The 23,258-nt window shown below is 35.2% G+C and overlaps 1 long non-coding RNA gene across 1 annotated transcript; it reads left to right on the forward strand.

The window, feature by feature from the left end:
* The first annotated feature begins 1,434 nt into the window (after positions 1–1,434).
* LOC135249508 (uncharacterized) lies at positions 1,435–11,494 on the forward strand. Its single transcript, XR_010328718.1, has 3 exons — positions 1,435–1,768; positions 2,826–2,909; positions 9,257–11,494. It is a non-coding gene; the product is annotated as an uncharacterized LOC135249508 (long non-coding RNA).
* The last annotated feature ends 11,764 nt before the right edge of the window (positions 11,495–23,258 follow it).

Genomic DNA, 23,258 nt, shown 5'->3' on the forward strand with positions numbered 1-23,258 from the left:
ATTTTAAAAATAATTATAATGTCCTTGAGTGGCTTACAAGGGCAGATCAATGCCTATGTAAAACAGTGTTAAAAAAGAGTGTAATACAAAGACTGAATTTTCCTTATCCTTGGAAAATATATCTTCTGTCATTTTGAATAAAAAGTTCATTCATAAGTAATTAGTACTTGAAAAGGAACTGAAGATGAGAATGACTTAAAACCTACAGAATAAAAAAACCTTCAACGGAGTAGACCTTTCAGTCCATACTACTGTGCTGCATTGCATATGATAATGTCTATTCACCAAAGGTATAAAGAGAGAAGCTGATAAATTATTAATCAATATGAGACACTGCAAGATTTCTTGATTCTGTAGAGGTTACTGTGAGGATTTCAACCAAAGAAATTTAATTTAGATGGATACAATTTTGCTCTTAACTTGCTCCTTCAGCATATTTATTATTATGACTGTATTTTATGAATTATTTAATAGACACTCACATAGATATTCACATTTTCACTATATAAAAGATAGGTAATTTTTCTACAAAGCAGGCTTCCTTAAAGTTATCAAAGACTCTTTCACATGGGTCACATACATTTATTTATGGTTTTTCTTATTTTTCATTTATATAAGTGAAGACACAGTTTAGGTCAACACTCTGATCTCTTTGTTTTCTTCTTTTATTTCCTCAAAACTTTTCTACAGCAGAATGATTTTCTGTGACATTTAAGAAGAATTGTTAAATCAAACAGAAAAATTGTATTCAATATATTGTGAACATAACTTGTTAACTCCAATGACGTTAAATGAATGAAATTGTGTAGTTTTCGGTAGTGGCAAAATACCCAGAAATGCCTCAACCAGTAAAATGAGCTAGATTTGTGGTCAGATTATTTAAATCAAACAAATAAGGAATATATACATCTCTAAGCAAGATAGTAACTATACATAAAATGACAGCAATACATATGCCAAAAGAATACAAAAACATATATAGCATTGGTAATAGATTAGCTGTCTTGTTGCCTCTAAAATTACTTACAAGTCTTTACCTGTTTTTCATTCAGGGTTTAACTAAATTTTGAATAACAGCAGTTCATTTGATTGGTTGCTCACAGTTGCCAGTTGCACTAGAAGATCTGGTATTTTCCAGGCGGTAGAATTACTGGTTGTTTTTTATTGCAAGAATCTAAAAACCTGCCCGACTGATAGACCTCAATTAATATTTAATTAAAATAAAAAAAAAACTTAAAGGGGAATTTCACTTTATAACACTTCTGTTTCTCATGACTGATATTGTCCTTCTAATTAATGTATCGCCCTTCATTTTTCGATTAGTTATTTCATTTTAAATGTCTAACGTTTTTTTTTTTTTTTTGTTACCGCAAGTCCACATAGTAGTACGGTTTCCGGTTTTTTCTTCTTTTTTGATTTCGTTTGGCGGCAAAATCGAGAAGAAGCGAAGAAAAACATCCCATTAATTTAGCGAATCGAACAAACTAACATCTGCTAGCTTTTGTTTGATGCGATATCTGTGTAATAATGAGGTGCATTGTACCCGGTTGTTATAATGCCCCCGTTAAACTTGACTTGAAAGCACATTTTCATAGTTTTCCACGGGATGCAACTTTGTGCCAGACATGGCTGGATGTAATCAGACACCGCAACATAACTCCCGCAAACGAGGACTAAGGGCATGCAGCGACCACTTTGAAGGCACTGACTACCAAGGCGACCGTCTGAAGCCTGGACCGTTTTCCCATCGTTGGTCGAACCACTAGAGGTAGGTAGCAACTATGTGGGCTGGCTAACGCTATCGCGTCTGTCTGTGATACATAGGATGTCTACCACCAGTTGCTGTTTGTCCTGAGAATAGCCCGATCCTGACTAGCTCTCGCACGATCAGCCTGCAAATTAGCCAGCTCTTCTTCTGTGTATTCCAGCTCGAATCGATAGGCCACAACAATCCCATGATCAAAAACAAAACTTCCTTCGTCCTCAGACATTTTCGGTTTCGCTAGCTAGTAGTCATACAACACTATTTCTACGACCAACCTTATATTGTCTGCAGGTACGCCCACACCAGAAGTCGTGCAATGATATGCATCCTCGAGTTCGACCCTAAACTGCCTGGGTTTGCTTCCTGCATTTGTAAAGGAAAACAACAAAGCAGCGTAAAATATAAACATAATGAAATAACTAATCGAAAAATGAAGGACGACACGTTCATTAGAAGGACACTATCAGACATGAGAAGCAGAAGTGTTATAAAGTGAAATTCCCCTTTAAGCTTTTTTTCTTTTTGATTTGCAGGTCATGTTGTATGCATGATGGCACTGACTTAATTATCGCTTTGCATATCAATCTTTAGTCAAATTAAATGCTTGGCTTGAATTGTTTGGCTTACAGTGTCCAATGATTTCCTAATGGACTCTAGATTTGCATTCAGATATTTGATGTAGTAGAGCATGGAGTGACCAATTACCTGTAGGTTACAAATAATCCCCTCGTAATGGCACCTGGTAAAGTAATGGATTATGTACAGAAGAATAAACATCTCAGATGATGACTGCCATGGGAATTATCGGTGACTGTAAGGAATTATATACTGTAAGTCATGACAGAATTACAGAAGCAAAATTGAGCTAAAATTGTGTCATTTGTATCACTAAACTCTTTTGGCATAGCAAACTAGTATCTCACTAGCATTTATATATAACAATTACATACAGCTATTTTGGTTTGCTGATACTATGTGTATAGCCATTTTATGTAAAAAAAAAAAAAAAAAAGAAATAGCATGATACTGAGGTCAGTCAAAGCTCTCCCTATATCCCTAGGTCCTTAGAAGGTGCCAGAGTTCCAATCATGGATGTGCCAGAGAATTTGCAGGTGGACCAGGGGGAGATTGCAATCACAAACCAGTGAGTGGGGTAGGGGGTTGAGAATGAGATCGCAGACCAAGGGGGAGCCTCTGATTTTTGGGTGCACCAATCAAAAGCTGGGTGTGCTTAGGACTTCCAGGACCCAGCATGCCTTTGCCATTGATTTATCCTTTGACCGTGGTTTCCCTTGAACATGTTTGCCCATTAATCTACAATGTGGTCCGGTACACCAGATGTGTTCTCACTCCATTGATGATTTTGGACAATAGTTCTGGGGGCAATTTCTATATACATGCACTTAACATAGACAAATGTGTATCGTCACAGACTTTGCCAACTTAGGACAAACATAGTTATGGATGACATATATCAAAGAATTAATGTTAAAACCCATAACCATACATTTTTATCTCCGCTCAATAAATTCCAGCTAGTTTATCCTTTGATAAACGTATTGTATCATTGTGAATCTAACTCCTTAAAAATGGCTTTAAAATGATTTAATATTGGAAAATCAAAGGCCTGGGAGCATACTTCTCTCACACTGGTGTCTGGAGTGTTTGCTTATTGGGCTTTGTCGGGCCCTTGTAAACGTATTTATTTGAAAGAAAAGTTTGCTGCTTTGTGAGAAACGATTAACTTAAGCTGAAGCATAAAATGCCAACCTGTAAGCCTGACACCTTGCAATTTTCAAGTGGGCACAAACCTATGACCTATGACAGGGTAAAACCTCTATTGTCGGTTAGTGTAATTCAGAGCAAAATTCTTATAAAAATTCCATAACTAGAAAATATGAAATGCAAATAAACCCAGATGTGACTCATTTTGTTTTCAAGTAAGAAAGGTCATGCGAATAAATGCTTTTTAACCTCATAATTCAAAAAGCACAGTATACATAAGCACTCAGTTATTCACAGTATACATAAGCACTCACATTTTTCAATGTGCTTTTGCACACATATTATATGTATTTCTTTAAGAACAACAAGAGCCATCTAGAGACATGGTCTGCAAATATGAAACTCCTTGAAATGCAATTACTCCATTGTCATTCAAATAATTATCATCTCAAATGGCTGTAATAAAGGGCATTAACTACCTATGTAATTGCTTGTTTTGTCACAACCACATGACAAGACTTCCATCCATATGAAATAGGTTAGTGTTCGCCTTTAAATTGATTTTCTATTGTCCTGCCTTAGATATACTGTATTGCAAAAGCCCCAAAACCCTCGATAATTTCTGTCAAGCATTTATATACCTACTAGGGTGATTTACAACCTACACATCATTCAAATTGACTTACAATTTCAATTGGGAAAACCTTAAGAATACAGGTGTAACAAATTGAGGTAAAATATTTTGGTTTATACACTAATTTGTTTTTATTATTATTATTTTTTTCAGTCTGAACCTCTGGAACATAATTTTTATGTATTTTTATTGGTTCATTCTATTGATACTTCTGCAATTGTGTTGATCCACGATAATATAAATTCCATAGTTCAGTGCCCGTCTAAAGAAAAATAACACTGCTGTCCCTGTAGACACTCATTCAGTTCCACGATCCCTCCATTTTGTATTGATCCTCTACAGAAAGGTCACCGCAAATTAACTTTCTGACTGATGTGTCTGCATTGTAGCGTCAGACTCCAATATATACTATCAATATTTTTGGACATTGACCCTTCCATTTTGAAGGAGGTGGAGGGGGTGTAACTTTTCTGGAGGGAAAAAATGTATTGGTTATGGTAAAGTTCATTTTGAGTCCATTCAGGCAACATCTGTCCTTAACACTAACATAAAAATATACGTGTTTGTTTATCTTCATAAACATAGTTTTCCATGTTCATCTGTCACCAAAATTAACACAAATGCTTGTTTCTTTGTATACGACTGTGTTTACCACTCAGTTGCCCACTATTTTAGTTTGCTGGGGATTGGAGCCTATCCCAGCATGCAGTGGGCAAGATGTAGGAATACACCATAGACAGGTTGCCAATCCATCATAGACCCCACACACAATTCATTCCACTACATGACTTTCGACTGCAGCGGGAAGCTGGAGTACATGTCGGAAACCCACACGGACATGGGGAGAACATGAAAACTCCCACAGAACGGAATCCCTTGGCTGGGATTCTAGCTTGGCACCTTCTTGCTGTGAGGTGAAAGTTCTATTGCCACCATGATGCAATATTTAAGTATGTAAGACATAATATACAGTGAGCATGTCATTAGTTTCAAAATAAGGCCCTTTATGGTCTTAATCACCTGGAAGGGGCTTATTTAGAAACAACTGCCTTGCTCACTGTACATTATCCTACTTATACCATGGCTACCTGTCAAATAAATTGTGTAACTGCCACAAAACCAAGTTCAAATACATTTTATAATGTATATTTGTATTTTTAGCATCCACCAAAACATTGTTCCAACAATGGACTGCCTGACAACAGCTTTGTCCTAGCAACTACAAACAAGCTAGCTCACTATTTACATTTTTCAGGCCAGGGAAGTCACAGTCATGTACAGGTTATTTATAGAAATGTATTTGCCATTTATTGTGAAAGTTGACTTGTTAAAGGGGACATCACCGGGATTAACTATGCAATAGGAAAATAACTGTATTAGGCAAAACTAAAATAAGAAAATTTTCTACACTTATGATTTGTGTTATTATCGTAAGTGAAGTAGTAACAGATTTCTGGCACCAAGTGTCACCTAAAGAGATCACGAGAGAGCGCATTTTGACAGGGCTATTTGGATATGCAGAGTGCAGAAGGGTATAATCAAGTATGAAACAGCAGTCATTATACAGAAATGACAGCTTATTGACCCATCAGAATTGAGTATTCAAGTTGTGGTATAAAAAAAATATAATTTTGACATGACTTGCTGTGAGAAAAACATTCCATCTAAAATTTATGGAATACCACCTACATCTGTAGTGTTAATGTCCATTTTATCCTTTGCAGTAATGGTTCCGATAAGATTGTAGTAATTGTTGTTTCTCTAATTACACTTAAGCACACTGTGTATGTATCTGTGTTTATGTGTGTGTGTGTGTGTGTGCATGCATGCGTGCCTGTGTGCGTTTGTGTGTGCATGCATGCATGCCTGCATGTCTGTGTGCATTTGTGTGTGCGTGCATCTGTGCGTGCGTGCGTGCGCATATGGGTGCGTGTGTGTCTTAATAAGCCTCAGATGCAAACTCAGCTCTTGGGGTCTTGATTCCTTTCCAGACAATAGTAAATATTCTCTAATATATCTGCTCCTCTCCCCAGGGCTTTCCATGTGATTAAGCCCTGGGAAGCACATTTCAAAGCAGGAAACCCTTCCCCAGTGGAATGAAAAGAATTGCACCATGTCTCCACTCAGCTCAAATCAACAGTCTAAAGGGGACACAAATGGGGTTACTCCATTTGCCTCATCTTAAAATTCAGCCTAAATGCATGAGCTTGAAAGAAAATGTGCTTTTTAAGTAAAAGCTGAATGGAGCCAATGTGGTGTGATGGGACTTATGGGACAAACAAACCAACAGTAATTCTTTGCAGTGATAATGGCATTTACATGCTTGTAAAAGAAAAAAAAACACACTCACAATTTTTAAAAATCATTCTGCATACCAGGTTATTGAAGTCAAAATGATGCCAAGTTACAAGTGAACTTCCACCAACATTTTACAGAAACTAAACATTTTCCCATATTCGAAAGCAAAGCTACCCATGTTTTCCTGAATTTGTTCAAGTAACTTGGCCTTGTTTTTCCTCAACTTTACATATCGTATGTCATGTTTTTAAAAATCTTTTATTGTGTCACCACAAGACACAAAACACTAGGTCTAAGTGTGCTTTAAAATAGCAGGCTCCATAAAGTATTTAACATTACACTACAATAACTTAGCAGAAACTCATATTCAGAGAAACCTACAGAAGTGGAGAACATCTGTGGTAGTCTCTGAAACACTGCACACTCATGAGATATACAGCACTTGGTCGCTCAAATTCTAGCCTTACATGATAGATCAAAAATTTGTGGTTTGAACTGCTTGAAGGGCAATCCACAAGTACAGTCTGAAATCCTGAAAAATGATGTATGGGGTCATGGTCAAAGATCCTGTATGTTCATCAATCTCATATAACACTGGCAAAGGTGACTGAGTAATGTTGTCCTTGTGAAGAAAGAGTGCAAAAGAACTGTAAGAAGTGGTATAATTGTGGCAGCTGGAAGAATGTGGGGCTTTTTTAAATTGAATGAGATGCCTTTCTATTATTTATTTGTTTATTTGTTTGTTTGTTTATTTGTAATTCATCAAGCAGAAAAAAGTGACCTGAGACCTGCTAATGATGCCTTCCTTCCTCTTTGGAAAAGTTGTGGGTAAAAACATAATTTTCAGAACTGAATACTGTTTTCAAAAAACTCCCTGCCTTTCTAAATTAAGAAGTGTTGTGCAATTCATATTTATTAGCAATGTGCCCAAGTGTGAACATCTAAATGACCTCATATGTCAATTACCTGAAACCAATCTCTATATATTTCACAGCTATAAGAATATTTTTAATTGCTAAGTAATATCTCAAAATAACATTGAATATTTAGGCACAATTACCCTGCTGATTTATTCCAGAAAATAGCTTGCTATTTGATAATTCAAGCATTAATATATAATGCCACAGGAGCTGCCTCCAAGATAAGGGCCTGTGGTGAAGGAAATATGGGTGACTGGAATTGATAAGCTCTCACTCCAGACAGTGTATTTGTGAGAAAAATAAACATGCATGAGACTGTTTTCATTGAAATTAAAACACAGAAACTTTCAAGTTTGAGTTATGATAATTATAAAAATATGACAACTGATAATATATATTTTTAAGTAATGATTCATTAAATGTTAATTTTATGAGGACAGAGGGAACAAGTTAATACCTGGAACAATGTATACTATTCGTCAGGGAGTCAAAAAAAGGCATTTTAATTGTTAAAAAAGAGAGTGCCTTGGAGTTTTCCTTGATTTTGATATATATATTTGAGTCCATATGTATCCCATCCAAAGAGAACCTCAAACAAACTCAATTTGAGTCCAGGAAGCGCTACCCAAACATTTTTTAATTTATACTATTCATTTGTATAAATATAGTAGGCTATACAAACAATAGATGACACACTTATAGTATGTAGCTCATATTCATGATTTGAAAATAATCACCTTCCCTTAGTGTTACTGACCTTTAAACAAAGAAATGTGAATGAAAAATAAGCAGACATCTCAAATTCAGAACCAATCCACATTTGTGACTTAATGATGCATGATAAATTTTATATATATATATATATATATATATATATATATATATATATATATATATAGTATTTTCAATAAAGTAGTGGACGAATAGCACTATATGCAGCTATATTGCTGGAAGAATACCCCAAACACATTAGAGAATACTAGATTCCTGTGTTTGGGCTATAAGTCAAATTTTACAGTTTAGTGGTAGGAATAGACAAGCAGTGTTGTGCTGAATGGCCTGTTCTCGTCTTACATTATGTGATGTTATGTTATGTTAAAATCTAAATCTGACAATTGGAGTATTTTTTCAGTGATTTCCAGAGTAGTTATTAACATCATTACTTGCCATGAAGTTACAGGTTGTCAGGGAACCATTTTCCCTAGCCATCTCCTGCAGAAAAGACAATTGCACATGATGAGATACTGATGTTCCCAGTCCTCATTGGCATGGTCCATATTTGATATCAAACAAAGGGGCCCATCCACACTTTAGAACTGTGCTTTAACAGGATGAGGCACCCACCCTAAAAATAAAAAATTATTTTGGTCATGTTGGTTTTATTATTATAGCATACATTTAGACATTATCTCAGGTGTCATGTAATTAACCAGAAAATAATTTGACAAATAATTTAATCCATGCCTGGTAGTACCTTTAATCACTCTATGTTATGTAAATAATTTAATTGTGATTGCACTTATACTGCTGCCTCTGCTATCTGTTCTGTGGGCCATGCTGTCACTCAATGACAATCCTGTTGTGAAAGGCACCACACCAGATAAAAAATTCACTTGATTCATTGTATGAAGAGAGAAGAGATCTCAAGAAGTTAGCTCATCAGTAATCTGTCAGGGTCAGATCAGAACTGACAACTCTTGCATACTTTTCTAATATGAAATAATAGCACATAGAAAATGAAAGCCAAAGAATGTAGATATAATTGTAAGGCCAAGAAGCATGGACAGATGTGTACGCGTTTTTCTTATGAACAAGGCTAGGTTCACACAGCTGCCAGTAGCTTTCAAGCGTATAGTATAAATAACCCTTAAAGAAAATAAATGGATAAACAGCACATATCTTTTTATCTTTCAGAATGAATATTTCAGCTGAGGCAGATAGAAGTTCAAGGACAAAGACATTATACAGAGAAAAATGAAGCCCCTCACCAGATGATGTTTTAACATTTACCTGCATCTGTTAGTGTTCTACAGTGCTGTGGGAGTTTGATTCCATTACGCTTTCATTACAGTCATACTTAATGGTTGTGTCACAGTCTATTAACTGCATTCATCTTCACTGTGATATATAACAAGAGATTGCCATACAGAACAAAGAAAAATTAGCCTGACTCACTGCAGTGGCACTACAATTTATATATTATTTTCAACACTTAAGCATGCAGCCATTTTCAGATTGTGGTTTTATATGAACAGCAGTTGCTGTTGTGTTGATAATGGCATCCTGTAATGCTTTTTGTAATCTAAACAACTCAATTATCTGTTGGGCTACCAACCATGATCAGCAAAATTACCATAAGCACATACAATTTAAAACCAAGAAATGGCATGTGCAGCCCATGGAATAAATCCTGACAGCTGTCATAGGTTTGCAATTTGGAGTTACATTTTTAGAGAATGGTTTGTGCTGTGCATATAAATATAAAATTCAGAGGAGCTGACATAGCAGTGTGGTTCTCAGCTTGCCATGGTTAATATATTAAAAATATATTTTAAAATGTTTTTACTCCTACCACCATTGCCATTTACTTTCACAATTTATGAGGATCTAATCAATAAACAGCTGAGCATTTACATAAAATGGGAAATAGGAAAGCCACAGGAAACTCATTCACAGATGCAGACATTCATTTTTTCTGAAATTTGCCACATACTGTAGCATTTCTCAGCTGACTAATAGGAACAATTCACCACAAAGTATCATATTAATAAAATACACAGTAGGCAGCCAGGTGGAATTGGGAGAAAATGCATCCCTGTGCCAACAGGACATATGTAAAGAGCTAGCATTTACTTATGTTAGCACCTAGCTGTTCACTCTGTTAATAGGGTTGTTCAACCACTCTCCTCCCACTTACTACTAATATCACACTGAAAAGTACAAACTAGAACTATAAAAATGTTTTAAATGTAAATACACATATTTGGAAGAACAGTAATTACATGATGCATTTTATTGCAAGGTTTCCACCATGTCCCTTAAAATACACAATCCTGGATAGGTGTTTCATGCATTTTTAACGAATATTAAATTGTTTAATTTACTACCACCCTCATTTTTCTCTGTTCACAAGGCCCCATACAGTTTCAACACTGAACAAAGCTTACTTTTCTTTATACATAAAAGTAGAAAGATTCAAAGTGTCTCAGACTTTCAAATTTAAATGATAGAATTATGTATGATATGCGTGTGACAGTAAGACTAAATATTCAATTCTGGAATCTATTCAGCTGGCTTATTTGTAGTTTGTTATTTGGCTGTTTTAGCTTAAGTTGCAATCAGTTTTTTTTTTTTTTTCCCCAACAACACAATTTGTTGTTATTTGATATACAAACCAAAAATATGTAGAATATATTTAGGAATTTTTGACCCCAAGTTTGGTAAGGTGATTCCTTACACTCATGTCCCATTGGATTTCCATCAATATATTTGAGCAGTGTACTACGGCTCTTCTCTGAAATGACCAGTAGTTTCTACTCAGCTGAAACCAAGCTTATCTTACCTTTCAAGATAACCTATCGAAAAGAGATGCCAACTGCTCATTTGCCCACAGTAATTTGCAGTTTTTCACCCTAATTTATCCCCACTGTGATTCTTTTTTTTTTTTTAACCTTATGTTCTTTGTGTGTGCTATTTAGGGGTTCAGGCCTGTTGCTCTGTTTGCTCTTTTTCTCTGTTTCTTGCTACTCTGTAAAGTGTCTTTGTGACAGTTCACTGTAGAAAGCGCTATACAAAAAAATTGAATTGAATTGAATATTAATACTTTTTACCCTATTTAGTGTTAATGCGTGTGTGGCTAAACATCTCTTATTTTTTAAGTTTATGTTTCATATTGTGAATTAAATTTATTTGAGGAAGGTATTGCGTCTTGTGAAAGGCAGATTATAATGCGTAAACTTTCTTAACCTATGTTTGAACATAAAATTGCATTGTTATAATTATTTGCCACTTATGTGACCACACATTCAAGCAGCTTCAATGCCTTATATATTTTTTTCTTTGAAGCCTCTCGTAAGTATTCATGCATGCATGCTTCCTGAAGCCTTTATTTAAAAAAAGTTTTTTTTTTGAGTATCTTACAATTAAGTTAGAAAAAACAACCACTGCATTAAATTGGTATCACGGAATAATGATCTGTCACCTGTCCATCTGTTCCAATTTCACATTTTTAAAGTGAGAAACAAATGCATTACAATCAAAAATATAGGTCCAGATTTATTTGTCCTTAAATTTGAGTTTTATTTTGGCAAGCATTATTTATTTCTCCTTAAATGTTAAGTGAGTTTAGTGATAAATGGAATAAATGTAATAATGTTTAATTGAAAAAATAGCTGTTATATGTGTTAAACTAATGATAATCTCATCCCATACTACTACCATTTCTTTAAACAAATGTGGTTACAACAAAAATAGTTTAATAGTAAATAATATTACATCTGTGGCTCTAAAGGGGGACTCAATTTCAAGTTGGCATATCTATTTGACGGATGTTATTATGACATGAATAGTACCCATTAGCAGATGCCATATTGCACAGAGCTTTTGATTTTCTGTAAGATTAATTCTTAGATAAATAGTTATTTGTTAAATAAATTCTTTACAGCCTCTTGCTTTTAGACAAGTGAGTGTGCCAAGGCACTGGACAAACTTGCATTTTTGGCGAGTCATCAGGTAGGCACATTATGCCTTGAATGAATTATGTGAATTATGATCCCTAGATATTTGACTGAGTGCCCCTGAAGTGACAGCACCGCTGTGGGGTTAGACTGAATGTCCCCTGTGTGCTGACCCAGAAGGAGCTTGTACCTGAGCCAGGCATGTTTTATCACATCCCCTGAGTGCATCTTTGCAAGTCTGTGGCTCTCTTGCTTTGTCTGTGCCTTGTCCCAGTATTGTAATTCCAGGATTATGCTGATGCAATCAATAGATTTTTCTCTGAGGGATGGGGAATTAATTATCTTATGTTACATTACCAAATGTAACATAAAACAGTTGTACTGTACATAATCATGGTCTTACATTGATTATTATTTAAAAATGATATTATTACTAGAGTAGTAGTACTGAATATGTTGATACTTCCCAAACAAATTCAATAATAATTCCTCCTAATCCACACACTCTTATACTGATCCAGATTTAGTTACACCTGCTTAGCATAGAAGCTAAAAAAATGAGGATAAAAAACCAACAGCACCATGTGTCTATTTTTAAACTTTTTTTTTTTTAGTAAAAACAAAGCTTTGACTCAATGGCTAGCTTTCGTCATCAAACATAGTTATGTTGTTAAATTTCTACCTCAGCTGGGTTGTGCTTAGCACCATTGTTTTCTGATATCAAAGGGAGGACCATGTTCTAGACTAATGACAAAAAGCGCATTTCCAATTAGTATTAATTTAGTAGTTTTGTGTTTAGGCTTCTTGATATTTGAAAATCCATACATTCCACTTTCATTCAGTCTGCTAACTGCCAAGGTACTCCAGCTGTACAGTAGGTAGCCCGATGGATTCATTTCACTACAATTGATAATAACTGATTTGTGGGGATGCATGTTCTATCAATCTTGTCACTAGTGGGATCATTTTTAGGGGATGTGTGTGTGTGTGTTTGTGTGTGTATGTGGGCATGTATTACTATCTTTGTGAGAACCAAATGTCCCCACAAGGATAGAAAGATGAGGAAAATTATGCAAGGTAGGGACCTTTTGTTGGGCCCCACAAGTTCAAGAGGCTGTCTTAGGGTTAGGACTTAGGGTTAGGGTTAGGGTTACAATTAGGTTAAGGTTAGGGTTAGGGTTAAGTTTAGGCACATAGTGGTTGGGGTTAGGGTTAGAGGTTACAGAATGAATGTAAGTCGATGGGAAGTCCTCACAAGTATAGCAATACGAACATGTGTGTGTGTGTGCGAGCGTGTGCGCGTGCGCGCGCATGTGTGTGTGTGTGCATGTGTGTTCAAAACACAGTGTCCAATAGATTGACTCACACACTTTCTGACCTTCTGTTTCTCTGGAGCTGATTTAATGCACAACATCTGTTGATACAAAACATTGCTTTTCTTAGTTTTCTTTTTTGGTAGACTAATGCTGTTTAATGGCACAGCTATGACAAAAAATGTATTAATTAGTCTTCTTCAGCTTAATAAATAACAATCCTAATGCCAATCCCTCCATGCTTTTATTTGTGTCATCAAAACCATTCACTGGATCTCTTTTCTTGATTTGAAATAGCTGCAAATAATACGCAAGACTGCAATGCATTATCCTAAACCAAGCTGGGGTCAGTACTGCAGTGTAGGTGTGGGATCTCAAGTCTCTGATGCATAGTTATGCTCCATGCCTTCAAATCTATGCCAACATTTCTTCATTGATATTAAAAAAGATTAAAATTCATAGCTGGGAATATATTAAAGTAAAATGTTATTTTGACTGATTCATTTGAATAATTATTAAATTTGTATAAAATTTGTATTCCACGTGTTTTAAATTAAGATACAGTTCAGTACTTCTATTATTTTGTACAATCTTTTTTGCTCTTTATCAAGGGTGAGAAAATTTTTATTTGTCTCATGTGTGGTCCCATTGGCATGTCCCCAAATGAGAATGAAGTGAAGTGTCGATTAAAATCTGTGACTAATTAGCCTTGCATTCCATAGGGAAGATATATGAACATCCGGATTCTGTCTTCCTTTTAGCCCATGGAGACACACAGTTGAAATCAGTCTCAACAAGTGAAATCAAATGAAAAATGAAGCTTTCGTATTTCTCTCCCTCTTTTATCAGTTCCTTGTATTCTACAGAGGACCAGACTTCCGAAATTGAAGGAAGTTAATTAATGAGAACAAATAAATATGAAATTATAATAGAAAAAAGAGTACACAAATGATAAGGCATTCATTAATGATAAGTAATGAAATACATTTGCTGAGCAGTTAATAAAACCAAAATAAATGCCTTTTCCATTATTATTTTTATATTAATTTATTCAGTTCAATTTTTATTTTCGCTAGCTTTTATTTATTTAGCATTCTCATTGTTATGCCTTTTTACTTGTTGAGCTTATGGCTTGTTTTTACTTATGGCAAATTAGTAATTGCTTAGCTAATTAATGAAGATTTCAGACTCCTGGATAGCATGAAGTGTTCAAGAAAGATATGGAACATTCAAATAGATTTTGTTATGGAGAAAAAGTTCCCTATTCTTTAAACATATTGCCATGTTACATACCACATAAAATAGTATTTACTTGTGAAAAACAAAAAGCATATGTTGCAAATATAGACAATACAGCATGAACATGAATTATTCACAATTCAAAATCTTTTTCAAACTCAAAGAATGAATAGAAACAATTCATTCCATTCAAAACATATTCAAAGGCCATTCCTACAAGGCTTCCAGTATCTCAATTCATCCAAAGGACTTAATGGAAATTGGACATATTGACATTTGGGGAACATACCCTAACTTTCCTATTTTTCTAGGAAATATCTGAGAACCAGGAATTATTAGCTAGTTCACTATTGACTGAGACAGTTCCTCCCTGAAAACCCTATAACATATTAAGCCACATGCCAGGATACAGGCTGTAGTCACCACTGAGATAGTCAGAACTTTAAAGTTTCACTGCACTGAGAAAAAATTTTTCAGTTTTATTTTTCAAGTTTGTCTTACATAGGATACAATGCTTCTGTGAAATGAACGCAGAATAAACCTTAAACCTAATGGATTAGCAAGTCTGTCACATAAAATGGCTATACTGGTTGTCAATCAGAAGCTAATAACAACTTTTGGAGCGTTAAAATAGTAAATGCCAATTCAGTTGGGAGTCCTTTTTATACTAAACCTGCTGCTCTTTATGTTGTTTTCCTGACAGACTGTTAGATGACAGAAAGCAGATGGAGACTGGCCTGTCAGTTATTTTAAAAACAGCTGACAGTTGAAATATAAAATGTGTTCCCTGTCGTACATTAGGATCAAGCCAAGCTTTCACAATCACCAGTTTTTTTCTGCTTCTTCAAAAGCAATTTAAAATTCTAGCTGTTCTATTAACAACAGCTTACGCAATATCTCACCATACATTATGTTTTATTATTTTTTTCCCCCCAGATATGTGAATTCAATAAATATTCCAAAACATATTTGCTTTAGCTTTAACATCCCAATTAAATAAATGATAGTAATACAAATATGCAACAGTATATCCTGAATTTACTGACACCAGTGTCCAGACCCAAGGAGTTAATTGTGTCATTTAGAATATTCAATCAGTGGTCCTGTACGGGAAAAGTTAATGAGAATTTACAGCAAAAACCTATCAGGAGTTTATTGCAATCCTGGCTTGTTGATAATAACTTTCCAGAAATTAGTCTCAATCCATAGCCTGAAATGTGATAAGGGAATGTGGAAGTGCAAATAGAATGTTGCACGTGGAGTATTAATTTGTAGCATCTAGCTGCCCCTTTACATTTGCAATGTTCCTGTCAAAAATGCCATTTGAGGGATTTGGGGCATATATTTCATCATTTGCCCATTGGTAGGCAATATTGGCATGGCTTACAGAACAATTTATGGCTCCATTTTTTTCAAATTGACTGCTGTTATTATTATTTTTAATTAATGGTAGAAATATGATTTCATTAAAACTGAATTATTGGGTAACATTTTTCATAATCTGTAAAGCCCTATAATGTATCACTGCTGTCACAGAATTAAACTGGTAGAACTAAATGAAATTGCTGGTCATCTAAGTTACACTTCAGAAAGTAGAAACTGTAAGAATGTGTTTTGATCCATCCATGGATCAGCATTAAGATTATAGTATATAACGGAGAACAGCATCTGCTGTATCATTTTTTAACAGTAACATTTTGAACTATAAGACGAAGACAGGCATCATAAAATTGAGGAAATATTAGTTAACCAGTACTTTAACTAAATAAAATTATGATGATGTTGATGTTGATGATGATGATGATGATGATGATGATGATGATGATGATTATTATTATTATTATTATTATTGTTATACTTTTGCAACATCTTTCATTCAGTTTTGCTCCTTAAATTTTATTTCCAACAAGAGGTTGGCTGGGAATCCTAATCACAGACTGATATTTCTTATGCAAATGCATCCCTCACTTAGTGATTCTGACAGATTTCCAAGTCTTTCTGGACTTCCATTATTATAGTTTAAATGTAACATATCTACAATGGCTTCTCATTCTGATATCCTGCCTTTTCTCTATATTGTTCATAGCTAAATCTTTTCATTGTCGCTGGAGGCCATTTTCTTCATGAAACACATTGGGACTTAATATAAATCAGACCTATTTATGCATTAGCAATAACCTACCACTATGCCTGTCACTAACCCATGTAAAATAATCCTGACTGTGCATCAGTGAATCACATTGAATTAAAGACATTTCAGTAAGTCAGGGCAATGGATTGTCATTCAGGACAGATTGATGGAACAGACTGATTTGGTATTTCCAAATTTTGCTTCAAATGAATCAGACTGCTCCTCCACTTTAGGTAATTCACAGACATTTCCTTTTCTAATTAATCTGAAATAAGTTTTTTGTTGGGGGGGGGGGGGGGTATGTAGTTGGTAGGAAGACTGTATTGCAGCACTGTATTGCAGCACAAGCATTTTTGTAGAGATGAGTTTTGAGTCATATTTAGTTTTGAGTTTAGCTATACTTACATATTAATTAAACACCTAGTAGTGCCGTTTCCCCAAAACTTGCAATAAAACTACTGATATCAGAGGTTTTTGATAGAAATGTAAAAATGTGGCTCAAATGTGCATTTACACAGTTGTATATTAAATACAGTTGTGAAGCCAATACATTGCCAAACTGCAGTCAAACACGACAATATTGACTAATATTCCTAAAAAAAAAAAACCACGGTGCACATTGCTTTCAGTATAATTTCTATAGAAAATACGAATATTTTATTCATTTTATTTTGTAAACATTCAATCCAAATTAAATTTCTTAATTTCTCCACAATGCTGCTTCTGTAACAACACACTTAACCTTTCCATTGAAATTACTATGAAATGACTAAATTACCAATCTTTACTATGCACACACGTATCACATGTTTGCAGCTTTGTTTGCGTATAATTTATGTGACCTTTATGGAAAACTTACCTTGACTGCCATATCACCCAATATGAATAATTAATTTGTATTTTGAAAGTTCCCCTTGTTAGCTGATAAGTTACAAAAGCTAAAACTTCACTCTGTTTTTGTGGATAATAAAATGTAGGTAACTTGAAAATGAACTACAAAAGAAGCACAATTGATATAATTGTGAATTATAGGCTAAAGCAGAGGAAACAAGCACAGGTTTGTGATCAAAAGACCCATTAATCACAGTAGTTAGAACAATCATTATTGATTAAACATATGTACATATGTACAGTAATTTAATCTTAACATTGCATTAAACAATGCATCCTTTGTGGTGTCCAAATGATAGATTTTCAAGATTTTAGGAGTTCATTCAGTCATTAAGCCGTTTTTGGTGATCAGTGAAGCGCAAAGGCTCTTTCCAAGTTTCTTCTTATCCAAATGAAATTGGCTGAACTATCTGAGTAATTCAATCAACTCATTCCAGAGATTTAGTTTTGATTTAGTGGAACAATTTCACCAGAAAATGGTCTTACAGATTGATAATGTAGGACAGACTCAATGAAAGAGGAGTGTAAATGAGTGGTGTATACAAAGTGCGTGCAGACGAGACAGTTCCTCACACTCGTGAGATGCACTGTATGACCAAAAGTATCTGGTCACCCCTTCTGTCTGGGGATGTTGTTCATGGTTTGGGCTAGGCCCCTTAGTTCCAATGATTACAGTGACATTCTAGACAATTCTGTGCTTCCCCGGCAGTTTGGCAAGTCATTCAGTTATATTTAACCTATCATAATGGGGTTTATAGGGTGGTGATTCAACTGCACTACTCCCAATTTTTAGGCAGTTTTAAAAATACTTAAAAATGCTTTTGATGTACTAAAGCATTATATTACCACATACAGTAATACCTACTACATACTGTAATACCTACATTAACTTTTTTTACTCACTCTTTACAAAGCTGACCCATCCCATTATATATGCACCATCATTGTATAAGTCAGCCCAGTGTGTGTCTTGGTAACATAGGAAATAGTGCAGTTCATAATGTACCCTGCATCCAGTTGGCCTGAATTACTTCTGTCTTTTAGCCTTTTCATCTTCTAAAGTGTATGGCTATACACTTGCTTGACTATATCTCCAGGAGTATTTTAATGGTAAGGCAATGTCGGGTGGCTGTGAGAGTAACAGCAGTCCAGCATCTGAGGTTGAAATCATATGCGAGTGGACCCTATGATTCTGTCTAACGTTGTTAAATAGACCCCTGTAACATGCATGAATGCAGAGTAGAGCAGGAATTTGTCAGTGCCCTTCGGCAGTTCACTTTGTGGTCATCCACTTTGGAGTTTCCAGATTCTGCGGAAAGAAGGTCACACTACAGCCTCTGACCTCAGCACATCATGCCCTGCAAAGCAAATCAAGTCTAGCCACAAAATATGTCTCCACACAATCAACTGAATGGAGTACTGCAGCTAATCAACTGAAATATCTCTTAAATTGTTGCTCTCTCTAATGCAATGGCACAGAAGGGCTGTACAATCCTGATTGATAGAGTATTCAGCTCACTAAGACTAATGTATTTTCATACGGTCCTCTATCAATTCAAATGGGGAGGGTGGGGGTGGCAGTATTTAATATAATAACACTGTTGTAGTGACAAAGGCACACAGAAAGACCATATTAATGTACTTTACAAATTCAATCTTTTCTTTCAATGATGAGCTGTCCCCTTTTTTGCACTTATAGGAGGCAAGTGAATGGAATTTCTAAAGGGCTTTATTCAGATCATGCATGAGGTGAATGCATAAGTGGATCTAATTTTGAGTATGAAAAAAATAACATGAAGGTGACCTTCAGGCTTTTCTTAAATTGTGAGCTGGACAGTTGGAGAGGAATTAAAATTATTCCCGAGTTGTTAAAGATGCCTTTTATGAAGACTGTCTGAAGTTTTAAAGGAATAATAAACCAGCTTGTGCATATTGATAATGATCTATTTTGGAAGTAAGCCTTTTTAAATTTCTTTGAAGCATGTTAATTTCTTAGACAGAGCACAAAACAAATTTGTAATGTTCAGTTGTCAATACGCCCTGTTGTACTACTTATTTGTTAAAAACACTTTTTCGAATTGATTAATTAATGATGGCTGTAGGGCTCATTGAAAATAGATAATTATTCAATTGTTGCAAAATATACACTGAGAGGTTTATTTAGCCAACAGACAAAGACACAACAACTACATTTACATCGCAGGTCTTGATGCCCAGTTCAGATTTTTTGCCTACATCCTTTTTTTTTTTGGACCACCGGTTTTCATCTATTTAAAAGTGACCCATACCTTAGCTCTCAGAAATTAAACAAGCTGTATTCCAAAGCAATGCTACCCAATGTTTCCTAAATAATTTCAAGTAACTTGGCCCTATCATTTTAATCTTACCATCTGAAGACAATGTCGCCATTCAAGAAGAAGAGGAAGAAGAGGAAGAAGAAGAAGAAGAAGAAGAAGAAGGGAAAAAAACACACACAAAAAAACCCAAGTTTGGGTTTGTTAATTCTGTCTGTTGAAATGGGAGTCTGTGGTCATTGTGGCTATTTCTGTGGGGAACCCTGAAAAGTGCCAAACTCTCTGTGCTGTATAAGTATGGGGCATGCCGCCCCGCCAAGGCGCAACTTGGGAGGATGGTGTACCTGCCATCCCAATATGAGTAGATAGACTATTCATATCTACAGTTCTAAGCCTTCTATACTTTTAAGTCCACACTTTCTATAGCTACAGTATTCATTATACCGTAGTCTTTACTTTATCTGGGGAGCATAACAGCTGACTTTGCAACTGCATGATCATGTTTCCCTCTTTGCTGCAGTAAGAGCGCCTTTGTTTGGATTACAAGCAGTTTGTAACACTCACACAGCTACTAGTGGGCATTCCCATTAATCACAGTGCTAAAAATAATTTAACTGTGCTTACTGCATTGATTTGTATTCTGAAGAAATAAAGTAGCATTGCAGTTAAGTGTCCTTTAAAATAATCCTTCCTCTAAGTATGTTGTTAATATACATCTAGCCACATCTCCAATCACTAGCGCCTGGTGAATATTCTGTTAATGGGCAACTATAGCAATGCTTTTAGTCCTAAACTATTAATTGCAGAGCTATTTAACCTACAGGAAAATGAACAACGCCTTTGTACAATGTATGTGAATTACAGTTACAGAACACATAAGTTAACACATAAGTTAACAGGCTAGCTTGTTAGAAAACTTGTGATTTTCATTTCGATTTGGTATGTTGTGATTTACAACATATCCTAATCATCACGTGTTTCTCCACTGTGGCTTCCTTGAATTTTTCAGAAATTTCATTTAAATACAAAGCAAGCATTCATTACATTGTTTACTTCAATTTTACTGTTTTGCCCTTTGTCTCCATTACCAAGGGACTGGGAACTCAGTATTGCAGATGTACAACCTCTACTGTGAATGATGCAAACATTCTATGCAAATTACAAGCAGTATTCTTGATATATTAGTCTAATTACCTAGTTCTATTAAATAGTGGAAGAAAGAATAAAACGTGATGAACAATGGCATTTAAACTGTTCTAAAGATCTGAAACTGGAACACTAAGTATATTTAGTCCCGTGAGCTTGCAGTAATTTAAACTGCATCTGACTGGATAAATCACTGTTGAGAAATATCATTGTTATTTGTTACCTTAATAATGCTTTTATCCAGGACAAATAATATATTTAACTTTTTATGCATTTGTGCAACTGTTACTATTTACTGAAGCAATTCAGGTTAAGTGCATTGCCCAAGGGCACAACAAAGGGCCCGCCACTTGAGATGAAAACGTATAATACAAACACCACACTGTATAAATTCACCATATTTTAAATCTTAAAAGTAAAGAATAAAAAACCTGCCTAATTAACTGTCATGAGCAGTATTACTGCACAGTTGGTTTACCTTGCAATTGCTCCAGGCACATGGTATCAAAAACAAATTATGTCAAAAGGTAATATGTACGTACATTGTAAATAACTGCATTCAGGTTAATTTCACTGACAACTGTTATACAAATTGAACAAACCTGAAACTAACAATAAATAAATAAAAACACAGATCATGGAAAGACTATAACTCTAAATGGTAGTACACATTACTTATTTATTTCCTGTTCTAAATTAAAATTTTACATTTGCAAGACTAAACTAGTTAGCATATAATCTGAATAAAGGCACTTCAATTTAGTACTGACCAGCTGTGAAGTTTCTATACTGGATTGTATTTTTGACTAAGAACAGCACCTTTTTTCTTCCATCTGTTCTGTTGGTCTTAAATCTTTAGGCCATGTTTCTTTTGAAGTGAAGTATATAGGACTATTCTGTTGTAGATTGGACTTTACAAGTTTCTTTAGTTCCATGTATGATACAGCCATAAATTTCCACCTACACAAGGAAAACGAAGAATGAAGTTCTAGTTCTCTAGTGACAAAGGTTATTTCATTTTGAAAAGGGAGGCTTTGAAGTTCAGTTCTCTTCCAGAAAAATGAAACTTGCCTATCCTTTGGCTGCCATAGAACGAAAAGATATTCGTGCATTTCATAGTGTATATCCGATTATTTCTCATTTTTAGGGATCCCTGGGACCCTATTGTTTTTGTGCCATTGTTTTTTTAAAATTATTATTCTTCCCTAAAACGGAACGAGCAGCAAAAACTGTAAATCGTAGAGCAATGAAACTTGGCAGTTTTTTCCCCCAGATTCCTTGGCTGAGGCTGAACAAGACATATATTCCATATTTCATATGCGCCATATTGGATTTGTTTTCAGCAGCTACGACTAGTGGTGATGAAACAGTGTAAGCAAAAGATAGGCGTGGTTTTCAAATGCAACCCTGGCTTTGATGTTGGAGTCGGCAGATTCAATATATTTGAGAGTCACAAGTCTCTCCTGCATAAAAAAAGAAACTGATCCTACATTCAGAAATAAGAGAATTATTCAACTGAGATTAAAGGGAGTGCTTTTTGATGCAGTTTGCATCTCTCTGCTTCAAAAGGTGAAATAAATGTACGGAGATCCAGTCTGAGATGAATAAATCCAATCCATTGGTTAATTAATATTCTACTGAAAACAGGTTTAACCACACATGGGGGTGCCTTCACTTTTGTCTGGCTCACAATCCCAGCAAGCTAGTATGCTATATCACTACTATGTGATCTGTTACCCACTAAACGACTTTTTACAATTACATACATTTGGATTCCTTGCCATACGCACACAACACAGTAGCAAAAAAACGTCCAATAAAAAATTCACTTGGCAATATTTCACTAAATATTTATTGAACTCTCCCGCCATTAGTTGGAGACAAAAAGATGGTCATTCTGTTTAACCTGAAATACCTCGTTCAAGCTCGATGCATTGTCTGTATTACATTATTCCCCCATGTTATGTTTTGGCCCACTCTCCCCAACAATTTGAACGGTGCAAACAACTTATTTTAATATGTTAATAGTAATAGCATAACATTCATGTTACCTTCCTCCCATATGACCACACACTTCTTCAAATATCTTGCGGTGCATGACTTGAAATGGGTGATTTTTAAAGAATGATACTGCAGCCATTCAGTTGTCTGATAGCAACCTACTGAGCCTATGGCTAAGGCTCCAGCACCCAGAACACATGCCCCCCCACCTACCCCCACCCCACC

Source organism: Anguilla rostrata, chromosome 2 (genome assembly GCF_018555375.3).
Source record: "Anguilla rostrata isolate EN2019 chromosome 2, ASM1855537v3, whole genome shotgun sequence".
In the NCBI taxonomy this organism is placed as follows: Eukaryota; Metazoa; Chordata; class Actinopteri; order Anguilliformes; family Anguillidae; genus Anguilla; species Anguilla rostrata.